Source organism: Salmo salar, chromosome 25 (assembly GCF_965601325.2).
Source record: "Salmo salar chromosome 25, fSalSal1, whole genome shotgun sequence".
NCBI lineage: Eukaryota > Metazoa > Chordata > Actinopteri > Salmoniformes > Salmonidae > Salmo > Salmo salar.
Window position 1 is genome coordinate 48,730,001 of NC_138315.1, and position 15,000 is coordinate 48,745,000.

Consider the following 15,000-nt stretch of genomic DNA (forward strand, 5'->3'; position numbering starts at 1 on the left):
TTATCATACCAGGTGTTCTGTTTATCATACCAGGTGTTCTGTTTGGTCATACCAGGTGTTCTGTTTGGTCATACCAGGTGTTCTGTTTATCATACCAGGTGTTCTGTTTATCATACCAGGTGTTCTGTTTGGTCATACCAGGTGTTCTGTTTGGTAATACCAGGTGTTCTGTTTGGTCATACCAGGTGTTCTGTTTGGTCATACCAGGTGTTCTGTTTGGTCATACCAGGTGTTCTGTTTCTCATACTAGGTGTTCTGTTTATCATACCAGGTGTTCTGTTTATCATACCAGGTATTCTGTTGTGGAATCCCCTGCATTGCCTGATGGCACACGCTTGACCTTTAACAGAGATGTTTGATCGGGTTCAAGTCTAGGCTCTGGCTGGGCCACTCAAGGACATTCAGAGACTTGTCCCAAAGCCACATCTGCGTTGTCTTGGTTGTGTGCTTAGGGTATTTGTCCTGTTGGAAGGTGAACCTTCACCCCAGTCTGAGGTCCAGAGTGCTCTGGAGCAGGTTTTCATCAAGGATCTCCCTGAATTTTGTTCATTTCATCTTTGCCTCAATCCGGACTAGTCTCCCAGTCCCTGCCGCTGAAAAACATCCCAACAGCATGATGCTGCCACCACCATGCTTCACCGCAGGGATGATGACAGGTTTCTTCCAGATGTGACACTTGGCATTCAGGCCAAATAGTTCAATCTTGATTTCATCAGACTAGAACATCTTGTTTCTCATGGTCTGAGAGTCTTTAGGTGCCTTTTGGCAAACTGCAAGCGGACTGTCGTGCCTTTTACTGAGGAGTGGCTTCCGTCTGGCCACTCTACCATAAAGGCCTGCTTGGTGGAGTGCTGCAGAGATGGTTGTCCTTCTGGAAAGTTCTCCCATCTCCACAGAGGAACTCTAGAGCTCTGTCAGTGTGACCATCGGGTTCTTGGTCACCTCCCTGACAAAGGCCCTTTTCCGCCATTGCGCAGTTTGGCCGGGAGGCCAGCTCAAGGAAGAGTCTTGGTTGTTCCAAACTTCTTCCATTTAAGAATGATGGAGTCTACTGTGTTCTTGGGGACGTTCAATGCTGAAATTTTGTTGGTACCCTTCCCCAGATGTGTTCCTTGACACAATCCTGTCATGGAGCTCTACAGGCAATTCCTTTTACCTCATGGCTTTGTTTTTGCTGTGACATGCACTAAGCATTATTAGCAGCTAATTGCCAATAATTGGAAGGTTGGTTATCCTCCCACAATGTTTAATTTTATTTATTTTACCTTTATTTAACAAGGCAAGTCAGTTAAGGAAAAATACTTATTTTGAATTACGGCCTAGAAACAGTGGGTTAACTGCCTTGTTCAGGGGCAGAACAACAGATTTTTACCTTGTCAGCTCGGGGATTCAATCTAGCAACCTTTCGGTGACTAGTCCAACGCTCCAGCCACTAGGCTACCTGCCACCCTACAATGTCAAGTTATGTATCACTAGATTTGATTTATTACCCAATTAAGGATATACTGGGCAACTCCCATAAGATCTGGATACCTTATATGGTACGACTAAAGGAGTCTGTATTAAAAACATGCCCACATCAGGAGAGATAGCTATTTAGGCAATCCCTAGCTGCTGGGCTGTTCAAAACTGGCCCTGAGGGTCTACTGTACTGTTGGTTGTCACTCTGGCCTTGACCTAACACACTTGAAACCAATAATGAATGTTTCACTAAGATCCTAAAGCTGAGTGGGATGTTTTAGGGATGATGGACCCTTACACGGAACCCAAACCGACTGTGCGCGTGCGCCATTGTGCATAAATGTGTTTTGTCCCTCTACACCAAACGCGATCCCGACACACAGGTTAAAATATCAGAACAAGCTCTGAACCAATGACATTACTTTGGGGACAGGTTGAAAAGCATTACACATTTATGGCAATTTAGCTTGCACTTGATAGCTAATTTGTCCTATTTAGCTACCTTGCTGTTGCTTGATAATTTGTCATATTTAGCTAGCTTGCTGTTGCTTGATAATTTGTCCTATTTAGCTAGCTTGCTGTTGCTTGATAATTTGTCATATTTAGCTACCTTGCTGTTGCTTGATAATTTGTCCTATTTAGCTACCTTGCTGTTGCTTGATAATTTGTCATATTTAGCTAGCTTGCTGTTGCTTGATAATTTGTCCTATTTAGCTACCTTGCTGTTGCTTGATAATTTGTCATATTTAGCTACCTTGCTGTTGCTTGATAATTTGTCATATTTAGCTAGCTTGCTGTTGCTTGATAATTTGTCATATTTAGCTAGCTTGCTGTTGCTAGATAATTTGTCCTGGGATACAAACATCAGGTTGTTATTTTACCTGAAATGCACAAGGTCCTCTACTCCGACAATTAATCCACACATAAAAACGGTCAACCGAATAGTTTCAAGTCATCTCTCCTCCTTCCAGGCTTTTTCATCATTTAACTTATATGGTGATTGGCATCTAAACTTTCATAGTATTACCACGACAACCGGCAACAGTTCGTCTTTCAATCACCTACATGGGTATAACCAATGAGGAGATGGCACGTGGGTACCTGCTTCTATAAACCAATGAGGAGATGGGAGAGGCAGGACTTGCAGCGCGATCTGCGTCAGAAATAGGAATGACTTCTATTTTAGCCCTTGGCAACACAGACACTCGTTGATGCGCACAAGCAGCGAGCGGTGTAGTCAGGGTAATAGGGACAGGATGGGGTGAAAAGAGATCTACAGTACTATTAGTGCTATGATATTATTTATATGGAGGATTTACTGTTTCCGTGTGTTAATGTATATTTGAGGTGTATGTGGGGTTTTTTGTTTAGTTTTTTTGTTTCCAAACCTTTCCATTGTGAAATAAATAATTTAAGGTGTGAACTGGGAAGGAAATTGTGTTGGGAGAGAGTTGAGTTATTGACTAGACTGGTGGGGGTCTGGGAGAGAGTTGAGTTAATGACTAGACTGTTGAGGGTCAGGAGGTCAGGCTCCTTGGGCTGGCTGGTCAATCTGGCTGAAATTTGATTTAGATAATGTCTAAATGAAGACAATCAAAAGTCTGTATTTTTTCAAGAGTTGTTCATTTGTTAGGCTATTGGTTAAAGGTGCAGCAAAATATTTATTATTGAATTAACTTTGATCTAGTTCAGTCTTAAACCTATGTAATAATGATCTCCTACCTAGCTTGATGTCTCTGGGCATTTTTGCTTAGTTTTTGTTCGAAATAGAGATGGCATATTGGATTGTGTAAAAATGTAGTAACACTTCTAAAACCAAAGTGGCACCTCTGATTGGAGTCAATGTATATTTCATTCATTTAGCTTTCGTATGGTTCCACCCTTGTGCTGAGATGCCTGGAGCTGGACAGGAGACAGGAGACTCTCATGGTTTACAACAAGTGGCTGGCTATGGTAATCAGAACCAAACACCCAGTACCTGCTCTGCCCCCAAGTATTCATATTGATATGGTAATAGATCATCTCCCAGCCAGCTCTGTGGATGAGCTATTCCCACATGTAATTTCCAGCTAGCTTGGCCTCCCATTGGCCTGGGTTTAGGTATAAATTGTTGTTTTGGAGATGACGCTTTTAAAAAGAAGCCTGAAGACAGTAATCGATAGAAAGCCAGGATTGAGCACATTCATTATAAAGAGAGGTTAATATCTTAGTTGTACGCTGGCTATGTTAATGATTTCATGATGGATCGTTATTAAAATATATATGATCACAAGCGAGGATTATTGATGTGTACGTGAGCGTATATGTGTGAGTCATGGAATGTGACCGTGAACATAATGTCTATCTCCATAGTGACATTGCACAGGGGGTCAGCACACGTTGTCATGGTCACATCTCTGATCCTTATGTGACATGGGCTACAAATAAGATAACCTCTCTTCCAGCTGTGTCCAGAAATAGTGCTCTATGCATAATATGTGTTACTAGCACTTGTGTGTACACACACACACACACACACACACACACACACACACACACACACACACACACACACACACACACACTTTTTTTTACAATCTATGTGGGTACCAAACAATTGATTCCCATTCAAAATCATATTTTTCATAACCCCTAACCCTAACTGTAACCCTCAACCAAAGCATAGGAAATCGTCCTCTACCTCTTTGCTCCCCTCTCTCCACTGGGATTCTCTGCCTCTAACCCTATTACAGGGGCTGAGTCACTGGCTTACTGGTGTTCTTCCATGCCGTCCCTGGGAGGGGTGCGTCACTTGACTGGGTTGAGTCACTGACGTGGTCTTCCTGTCTGGGTTGGCGCCCCCTCCTTGGGTTGTGCCGTGGCAGAGATCTTTGTGGGCTATACTCGGCCTTGTCTCAGGATGGTAAGTTGGTGGTTGGAGATATCCCTCCAGTGGTGTGGGGGCTGTGCTTTGGCAAAGTTGGTGGGGTTATATCCTGCCTGTTTGGCCCTGTCCGGGGGTTTCATCGGATGGGGCCACAGTGTCTCCTGACCCCTCCTGTCTCAGCCTCCAGTATTTATGCTGCAGTAGTTTATGTGTCGGGGGGCTAGGGTCAGTCTGTTAGATCTGGAGGACTTTCTCTTGTCTTATCCGGTGTCCTGTGTCAATTTAAATATGCTCTCTCTAATTCTCTCTTTCTCTCTTTCTTTCTTTATTTCTTTCTCTCGGAGGACCTGAGCCCTTGGACCATGCCTCAGGACTACCTGGCATGATGACTCCTTGCTGTCCCCAGTCCACCTGGCCGTGCTGCTGCTCCAGTTTGAACTGTTCTGCCTGCGGCTATGGAACCCTGTCCTGTTCACCGGACGTGCTACCTGTCCCAGACCTGCTGTCACAGACCTGCTGGAACCCTGACCTGTTCACCGGACGTGCTACCTGTCCCAGACCTGCTGGAACCATGACCTGTTCACCGGACGTGCTACCTGTCCCAGACCTGCTGTCCCAGACCTGCTGGAACCCTGACCTGTTCACCGGACATGCTACCTGTTCCAGACCTGCTGTGTTCAACTCTCTAGAGACAGCAGGAGCGGTAGAGATACTCTCAAAGATCGGCTATGAAAAAGCCAACTGACACTTACTCTTGAGTTGCTGACTTGTTGCACCCTCGACAACTACTATGATTATTATTATTTGACCATGCTGGTCATTTATGAACATTTGAACATCTCTTCATCTACTTCTCTACTATTCAAATCTTCTCCAAAAGGAAACCAGAAAACACACCTTTTTTTAACAAGGAAATCACAATGAGAAGTAGGACACAGCTGACGGTAATTAATGTCTCTAGGACGGTCTTTGCCATCTTCTGGTGACAGGTGGAACCATGACAAAAGTAATACGGTTCTTATAGTATCAAAGTAATCAGACCAGTTATTTTACTACATTTAATTTTGACTATATTTAACTGTTTTGTTTAACAAAAACGTTTTAAACCTCTTCAACTACCACAACAATTATTTTGAAACAGTTAAAGCATGTCCCACAATTCATCCTGTCTACCAGTCACTTTCTCCTTATTCCTGTCTACATGTAAAGTGCCTTGATCTTTCCACATTTTGTTATGTTACATCCTGATTTTTAGATGTAATAAATTGTGATGTTGTGCCACTGGCCTATGCACAATATCCCATAATGTAAAAGTGGAATAATGTATTTTTTTTTATTACCGATGAATTAAAAATAAAAACCTGAGATGTCTTGAGTCAATAAGTATTTAACCCCTTTGTTATGGTAAGCCTAAATAAGTTCAGGAGTAAAAATCTGCTTAACAAATCACATAATTGTCTTTAACATGTTTTTTTTTGAATGACTCTCTCATCTCTTTACCCAACACATACAGTGATCCTTAAGATCCCTCAGTCGGGCAGTGTATGCCAAACATTCAACCACAAAGAACAGAGAGGTTTTCCAAGACCTCATAAAGCAGTAGATGGGTGAAGAAAAAAGATACAGGCATCCTTCCTAACTCAGTTGACGGAGAGTAAGGAAACATCTCAGTTATTTCACCATGAGGCCAATAGTTGTTTTAAAATTGTTACAGAATTTTTATGGCTTTGATAGGAGAAAACTGAGGATGGATCAACAACATTGAAGAAAGTCGGTACAGAATAACAATATTCCAAACAATGCATCCTGTTTGTAATATGACACTAAACTAAAACTGAGAAAAATGTGGCAAATAAATTAACTTTATGCCCTGAATACAAAGCTTTATGTTTGGGGCAAATCCAACACAACACATCACTGAGTACAATATTTTCAAGCATGGTGGTGGCTGCATCATGTTATGGGTATGCTTGTCATCGGCAAGAACTAGCACTTAGGATAAAAATAACTATAATATAGCTAAGCATATGCAAAAGAGAAAAACCTGGTTCAGTCTGCTTTCTAACAGACACTGAGACACAAATTCACCTTTCAGCAGGACGATAACCTAAAACACAAGGCCAAATATACACTGGAGTTGCTTACAGAGAAGGCATTGAATGTTCCTGAGTGGCCTTGTTACAGTTCTGACAAATCAGTTTAAAATATATGGTAAGACTTGAAAATGGCTTTCTAGCAATGATCAACAACCAACTTGACAGAGCTTGATGTCACGATTGTCGTAAGGAGTGGACCAACACGCAGCGGGAAAATGTATACTCATCTTCTTTTTTTATTTGAAGAAGGAAAAACAAAATAAACACGTATACAAAACAAACGACTCCAAACAGTCCCATCAGGTGCAACAAACACTAAAGCAAAAATAACTACCCACAAACCCCCATAGAACAAACACCCCTATAAATAGGACCTTCAATCAGAGGCAACGAGAAGCAGCTGCCTCCAATTGAAGGTCAACCCAATAAACACCACATAGAAATAGACCAACTAGAAATAACATAGAAATACACTAACATAGAACATAACCCAAACAACCCCGAAACACCCTAAACAAACACCCCCTGCCACCCCCTGACCAAACTACAATAACAAACAGCCCCTTTACTGGTCAGGACGTGACACTTGAAGATTGTTAAAAATAATAATGTGCAAATGTTGTGCAATCCAGTTGTGCAAAGCTCTTATTAAAGACACAGAAAGACACAGCTCTTAAAGACAGAAAGACTCACAGCTCTTAAAGACACGGAAAGACTCACAGCTGTAATCGCTGCCAAAGGTGATTCTAACGTGTATTAACTCAGGGGTGTGAATAATTACGTAAATGAGATATTTCTGTATTTCATTTTCAATACGTTTTTAAAAAATTCTAAAAACATGTTTTCACTTTGTCATTATAGGGTATTGTGTGTAGATAGGTGAGAAAAAACATTTATCCATTCTGAATTCAGGCTGTAACACAATAAAATGAGGTATAAGTCAAGGGGTATAAATACTTTCTGAAGGCAATGTGCATATCTACCGCAACTACCCCAGTACCCCTTCGACTTGCACTGACCCTGTGTATAGCTTACACTGTCCTGTTTTATTTTTTCCCAAAAAAATGTTTAATACTGCGCTGTTAAGAAAGGCTTGAAAGTTAAACATTTCACTGTGCATGTGACAAATAAAACTTGAAACTAGTCTCTCTCTCCACACCACAGCACAGCAACTCCAATCTCCTCATGTTGTCGGACACTTAAGGGTCGGACCCTTTTTTCCCCATTGTTTTAAAACTAAAATGACATACCCAAATCTAACTGCCTGTAGCTCATGACCTGAAACAAAGATAAGAATATTCTTGATACCATTTGAAAGGAAAGACTTTGATGTTTGTGGAAATGTGAAATTAATGTAGGAGAATATAACACATTAGATCTCGTAAAAGATAATACATACACAAACACATGCGTTTTCTATTTTCTTTGTTCCATCATCTTTGAAATCAAAGAGAAAGGCCATACATTAAGATAGGATACTAGGTGTAATTTAGATTTGATCCACGAGATGGCAGCAGTGTGTGTGAAAATCTGCAGACTGATCCAGTGAAGAATTACCTCACTACACAATATTTTGCATCAAGTCTGCCAGGAGTTTGCCCAAATTTGCTGAATTGGTCAATTTATACATTTTGAAGTACATAGCTATAGAGAACATACAAAAATGCTATGGTAATAAAAAAAGTAAGTTTACACACTCCCAGGAATGTCATACATGATGGATAATTAGCTTCCTTACAGAAAAGACACTAACCTTCACACATCTAGATGGCTGGGCGGGTTGGGTGGGTGGGTGGGGAGCCAGAAACAGCCGTGAGGTCGAACTGTTGAACCCAGTTCCTACATTTGAACATAAAAATATTTTTTTTCAAACAAAACTACACCACATGTAATGTCTCAGGATGAAGAATCAGAGCTAGATTACTGAATGGAAGTACATCATTTACCTTCAGAGGTGAATGTATCAAACCAGTTGCTGTGATAAAAGTGTTCTGTTGTTGTGCACTATCCTCAAACAATAACATGGAATTTTCTTTCTGTAATAGCTATTGCAAATTGGACACTGCAGTTGTATTTACAATAATTTAAGCTTTCTGCCCATATAAGACATGTCTATGTCCTGGAAAGTTTTCTAGTCACATTAACGCATATTGAGCAAAACTATACCGGTGTAGGGACACCGATCCAGTAGAGGTTAAAATACCTGGGGAAGGTTCTGAAAGTGCCGCTTTAATTAAAGAAGTCTGATCTCATTCAATGGTACAGCTCCATGTGTGGAGCAAGGAAAACAAGCAGAGACAAAGGAGGAGGAGTAGGTGGAGGAGGAGGAGTGGAGAAGGAGTAGGAGGAGGAGGAGTAGAGGAGGAGGAGTAGGAGGAGTAGGAGGAGGAGGAGTGGAGGAGGAGGAGGAGTAGGATGAGGAGTAGGAGGAGGAGGAGTGGAGGAGGAGGAGGATGAGGAGGAGGAGGAGTGGAGGAGGAGGCATGGGAGGAGGAGGAGGAGTGGAGGAGGAGTAGGAGGAGTAGGAGGAGGAGTGGAGGAGGAGGCGTGGGAGGAGGAGGAGGAGTGGAGGAGTAGGAGGAGGAGTGGGAGGACTAGAGGAGAATGAGGAGTGGAGGAGGAGGAGGAGAAGGAGGAGTGTAGGAGGAGTGGGAGGAGGAAGAGGAGTGGGAGTAGGAGTGGGGGGAGGAGGAGGAGGAGAAGGAGGAGTGTAGGAGGAGAAGGAGGAGGAGTATTGAGAAAAGGAGTGGGAGGAGGAGGAGTGAGGAGGAGGAGGAGTGGAGGAGAAGGAGTAGGAGTAGGAGTGGAGGAGGAGGAGTGTAGGAGGAGGAGGAGGAGTGGTGGCCACTGAGAGAATAAGTCTACAGTCTATAGACTACACAGGAGGGTCACGGGTGGACTCTGACATGACTGATAACATAACAGAGAACTATAAACAATGATCTCTATAGGTATTGCATGTAAGTGTACATTAGAATATCAACAACTTTTAAGTTGCCTAAATGGAGCCTGTAACCACTGACAGCCATGCAAACCATTTAGCTGAATCTGAAATGGAACCCTACTCACCATACTTATACTATACTAAAAACTATACCATACTATAATATATACTGCTCAAAAAAATAAAGGGAACACTTAAACAACACATGCTAGATCTGAATGAAAGAAATAATCTTATTAAATACTTTTTTCTTTACATAGTTGAATGTGCTGACAACAAAATCACACAAAAATAATCAATAGAAATCCAATTTATCAACCCATGGAGGTCTGGATTTGGAGTCACACTCAAAATTAAAGTGGAAAACCACACTACAGGCTGATCCAACTTTGATGTAATGTCCTTAAAACAAGTCGAAATGAGGCTCATTAGTGTGTGTGGCCTCCACGTGCCTGTATGACCTCCCTACAACGCCTGGGCATGCTCCTGATGAGGTGGCGGATGGTCTCCTGAGGGATCTCCTCCCAGACCTGGACTAAAGCATCCACAACTCCTGGACAGTCTGTGGTGCAACGTTGCGTTGGTAGATGGAGCGAGACATGATGTCCCAGATGTGCTCAATTGGATTCAGGTCTGGGGAACGGGCGGGCCAGTCCATAGCATCAATGCCTTCCTCTTGCAGGAACTGCTGACATACTCCAGCCACATGAGGTCTAGCATTGTCTTGCATTAGGAGGAACCCAGGGCCAACCGCACCAGCATATGGTCTCACAAGGGGTCTGAGGATCTCATCTCGGTACCTAATGGCAGTCAGGCTACCTCTGGCGAGCACATGGAGGGCTGTGCGGCCCCCCAAAGAAATGCCACCCCACACCATGACTGACCCACCGCCAAACCGGTCATACTGGAGGATGTTGCAGGCAGCAGAACGTTCTCCAGACTCTGTCACGTCTGTCACGTGCTCAGTGTGAACCTGCTTTCATCTGTGAAGAGCACAGGGAGCCAGTGGCGAATTTGCCAATCTTGGTGTCCTCTGGCAAATGCCAAACGTCCTGCACGGTGTTGGGCTGTAAGCACAATCCCCACGTGTGGACGTCGGGCCCTCATACCACCCTCATGGAGTCTGTTTCTGACCGTTTGAGCAGACACATGCACATTTGTGGCCTGCTGGAGGTCATTTTGCAGGGCTCTGGCAGTGCTTCTCCTGCTCCTCCTTGCACAAAGGCGGAGGTAGCGGTCCTGCTGCTGGGTTGTTGCCCTCCTACGGCCTCCTCTATGTCTCCTGATGTACTGGCCTGTCTCCTGGTAGCGCTTCCATGCTCTGGACACTATGCTGACAGACACAGCAAACCTTCTTGCCACAGCTCGCATTGATGTGCCATCCTGGATGAGCTGCACTACCTGAGCCACTTGTGTGGGTTGTAGACTCCGTCTCATGCTACCACTAGAGTGAAAGCACCGCCAGCATTCAAAAGTGACCAAAACATCAGCCAGGAAGCATAGGAACAACAGCATGTGAAATTTATTGTCAATCAGTGTTGCTTCCTAAGTGGACAGTTTGTTTTCACAGAAGTGTGATTGACTTGGAGTTACATTGTGTTGTTTAAGTGTTCCCTTTATTTTTTTGAGCAGTGTATATGTACACTATACTATGCTAGGGTAAACTACACTATACTAAATACACTATACTATATACACTATACTATATACACTATACTATAATATATACACTGTTCTATACTATAATATATACACTATACTACACTGTACTATACTATACTATATACACTATATTATACTATAATATGATATATACACTATACTATACTATATACACAATACTTTACAATACTATATACACTATACCATACAATACTATATACACTATACAATACAATACTATATACACTATACTATACTTATTCATAGCGCTCACCTAAACATGGACTGGGGTGCCATTTCAGATGCTACTCTCCTATCCTGGTTAACAACGTCACCAGTTTAGAATGGAAACATAAACCTATATTTACTTAATGTGACTATTGGGACTGGAGCACCAAATGGAGACAGAGTGAACAAAAGATGGGAGACCCTGAAAGTATTTAACACCCAGGAGAAGACATGAGAGAATGAGTGAAGGAGGGAACGTGTTGGTGTTAATTACAATGTGTTAGTGCTAATTATAATGTGTAGGGTGCTAGCATAAAATGTGTTGGTGTTAATTACAATGTGTTAGTGCTAATTAGAATATGTTGGTGCTAATTAGAATGTGTTAGTGCTAATTAGAATGTGTTTCTGCTAATTAGAATGTGTTGGTGCTAATTAGAATATATAGTGCTAGCTAGAATGTGATGGTGCTAATTAGAATATGTTGGTGCTAATTAGAATGTGTTGGTGCTAATTAGAATATTTTGTTGCTAATTAGAATGTGATGGTGATAATTAAAATATGATGGTGCTAATTAGAATGTGATGGTGCTAATTAGAATGTGATGGTGCTAATTAGAATATTTTGTTGCTAATTAGAATGTGATGGTGATAATTAGAATATGTCGGTGCTAATTACAATGTGATGGTATTAATTGGAATATGTTGGTGCTAGCTAGAATGTGATGGTGCTAATTAGAATGTGATGGTGCTAATTAGAATGTGTTGGTGGTAATTAGAATGTGTTGGTGCTAATTAGAATGTGTTTGAGCTAAACAGAATGTGATGGTGCTAATTAGAATATATAGTGCTAGATAGAATGTGATGGTACCAATTAGAATATGTTGGTGCTAATTAGAATATGTTGGTGCTAATTAGAATGTGTTGGTGCTAGTTAGAATGTGTTGTGCTAATTAGAATATGTTGGTGCTAGCTAGATTGTGATAGTGCTAATTAGAACATGTTGGTGCTAATTAGAATGTGTTGGTGCTAATTACAATGTGATGGTGTTAAATAGAATATGTTGGTGCTAATTAGAATGTGATGGAGCTAATTAGATTATGTTGGTGCTAATTAGAATATGTTGGTGCCAATTACAATGTGATGGTATTAATTGGAACATGTTGGTGCTAATTAGAATGTATAGTGCTAGCTAGAATGTGATGGTACTAATTAGAAAATGTTGGTGCTAATTAGAATGTGTTGGTGCTAATTAGAATGTGTTGGTGCTAATTAGAATATGTTGGTGCTAGCTAGAATGTGATGGTGCTAATTAGAATATGTTGGTGCTAATTAGAATGTGTTGGTGCTAATTACAATGTGATGGTGTTAATTAGAATATGTTGGTGCTAATTAGAATGTGATGAAGCTAATTAGAAGATGTTGGTGCTAATTAGAATATGTTGGTGCTAATTACAATGTGATGGTATTAATTGCAATATGTTGGTGCTAATTAGAATGTGATGGTGCTATTTAGAATATGTTGGTGCTAATTAGAATATGTTTGTGCTAATTAGAATGTGTTGGTGCTAATTAGAATATGTTGGTGCTAATTAGAATGTGATGGTGCTAAAAATAATGTGATGGTGCTAATTAGAATATGTTGGTGCTTGCTAGAATGTGGTAGTGCTAATTAGAATGTTTTGGTGCTAATTAAAATATGATGGTGCTAATTAGAATGTGATGGTACTAATTAGAATGTGATGGTGCTAATTAGAATGTGGTGGTGCTAATTAGAATGTGATGTTGCTAATTAGATACGTTGGTGCTAATTAGAATATGTTGGTGCTAGCTTGAATGTGATGTTGCTAATTAGAATATATGTTGGTGCTAATTAGAATATGTTGGTGCTAGCTAGAATGTGTTGGTGGTAATTAGAATGCGTTGGTGCTAATTAGTATGTGTTGGTGCTAATTAGAATGTGATGGTGCTAATTACAATATATTGGTGCTTGCTAGAAGGTGGTGGTGCTAATTAGAATGTGTTGGTGCTAATTACAATTTGATGGTGCTAATTAGAATGTGATGGTGCTAATTAGAATGTGATGGTGCTAATTAGAATATTTTGTTGCTAATTACAATGTGATGGTGATAATTACAATATGTCGGTGCTAATTAGAATATGTTGGTGCTAATTAGAATATGTTGGTGCTAATTAGAATGTGTTGGTGCTAATTAGAATGTGTTGGTGCTAATTAGAATATGTTGGTGCTAGCTAGAATGTGATGGTGCTAATTAGAATATGTTGGTGCTAATTAGAATGTGTTGGTGCTAATTACAATGTGATGGTGTTAATTAGAATATGTTGGTACTAATTAGAATGTGATGAAGCTAATTAGAAGATGTTGGTGCTAATTAGAATATGTTGGTGCTAATTACAATGTGATGGTATTAATTGCAATATGTTGGTGCTAATTAGAATGTGATGGTGCTATTTAGAATATGTTGGTGCTAATTAGAATATGTTTGTGCTAATTAGAATGTGTTGGTGCTAATTAGAATATGTTGGTGCTAATTAGAATGTGATGGTGCTAAAAATAATGTGATGGTGCTAATTAGAATATGTTGGTGCTTGCTAGAATGTGGTAGTGCTAATTAGAATGTTTTGGTGCTAATTAAAATATGATGGTGCTAATTAGAATGTGATGGTACTAATTACAATGTGATGGTGCTAATTAGAATGTGGTGGTGCTAATTAGAATGTGATGTTGCTAATTAGATACGTTGGTGCTAATTAGAATATGTTGGTGCTAGCTTCAATGTGATGTTGCTAATTAGAATATGTTGGTGCTAATTAGAATATGTTGGTGCTAGCTAGAATGTGTTGGTGGTAATTAGAATGCGTTGGTGCTAATTAGTATGTGTTGGTGCTAATTAGAATGTGATGGTGCTAATTACAATATATTGGTGCTTGCTAGAAGGTGGTGGTGCTAATTAGAATGTGTTGGTGCTAATTACAATTTGATGGTGCTAATTAGAATGTGATGGTGCTAATTAGAATGTGATGGTGCTAATTAGAATATTTTGTTGCTAATTACAATGTGATGGTGATAATTAGAATATGTCGGTGCTAATTAGAATATGTTGGTGCTAATTAGAATGTGGTGGTGCTAATTAGAACGTGATGGTGCTAATTAGATACGTTGGTGCTAATTAGAATATGTTGGTGCTAGCTAGAATGTGATGTTGCTAATTAGAATATGTTGGTGCTAATTAGATTGTGTTGGTGCTAATTAGAATGTGATGGTGCTAATTGGAAGGTGATGGTGATAATTAGAATAGGTTGGTGCTAATTACAATATGTTGGTGCTAGCAAGAATGTGATGTTGCTAATTAGAATGTGTTGGTTCTAATTAGAATGTGTTGGTGCTAATTAAAATGTGATGGTGCTAATTAGAATGTGATAGTCCTTATTAGAATATTTTGTTGCTAATTAGAATGTGAAGGTGATAATTAGAATATGTTGGTGCTAATTAGAATATGTTGGTGCTAGCTAGAATGTGTTGGTGCTAATTAGAATATGTTGGTGCTAGCTAGAATGTGATGGTGCTAATTAGAATGTGATGGTGCTAATTAGAATATATTGGTGCTAATTAGAATATGTTGGTGCTAGCTAGAATGTGGTGGTGCTAATTAGAATGTGTTGGTGCTAATTAAAATGTGATGGTGCTAATTAGAATGTGATGGTGCTAATTATAATATTCTGTTG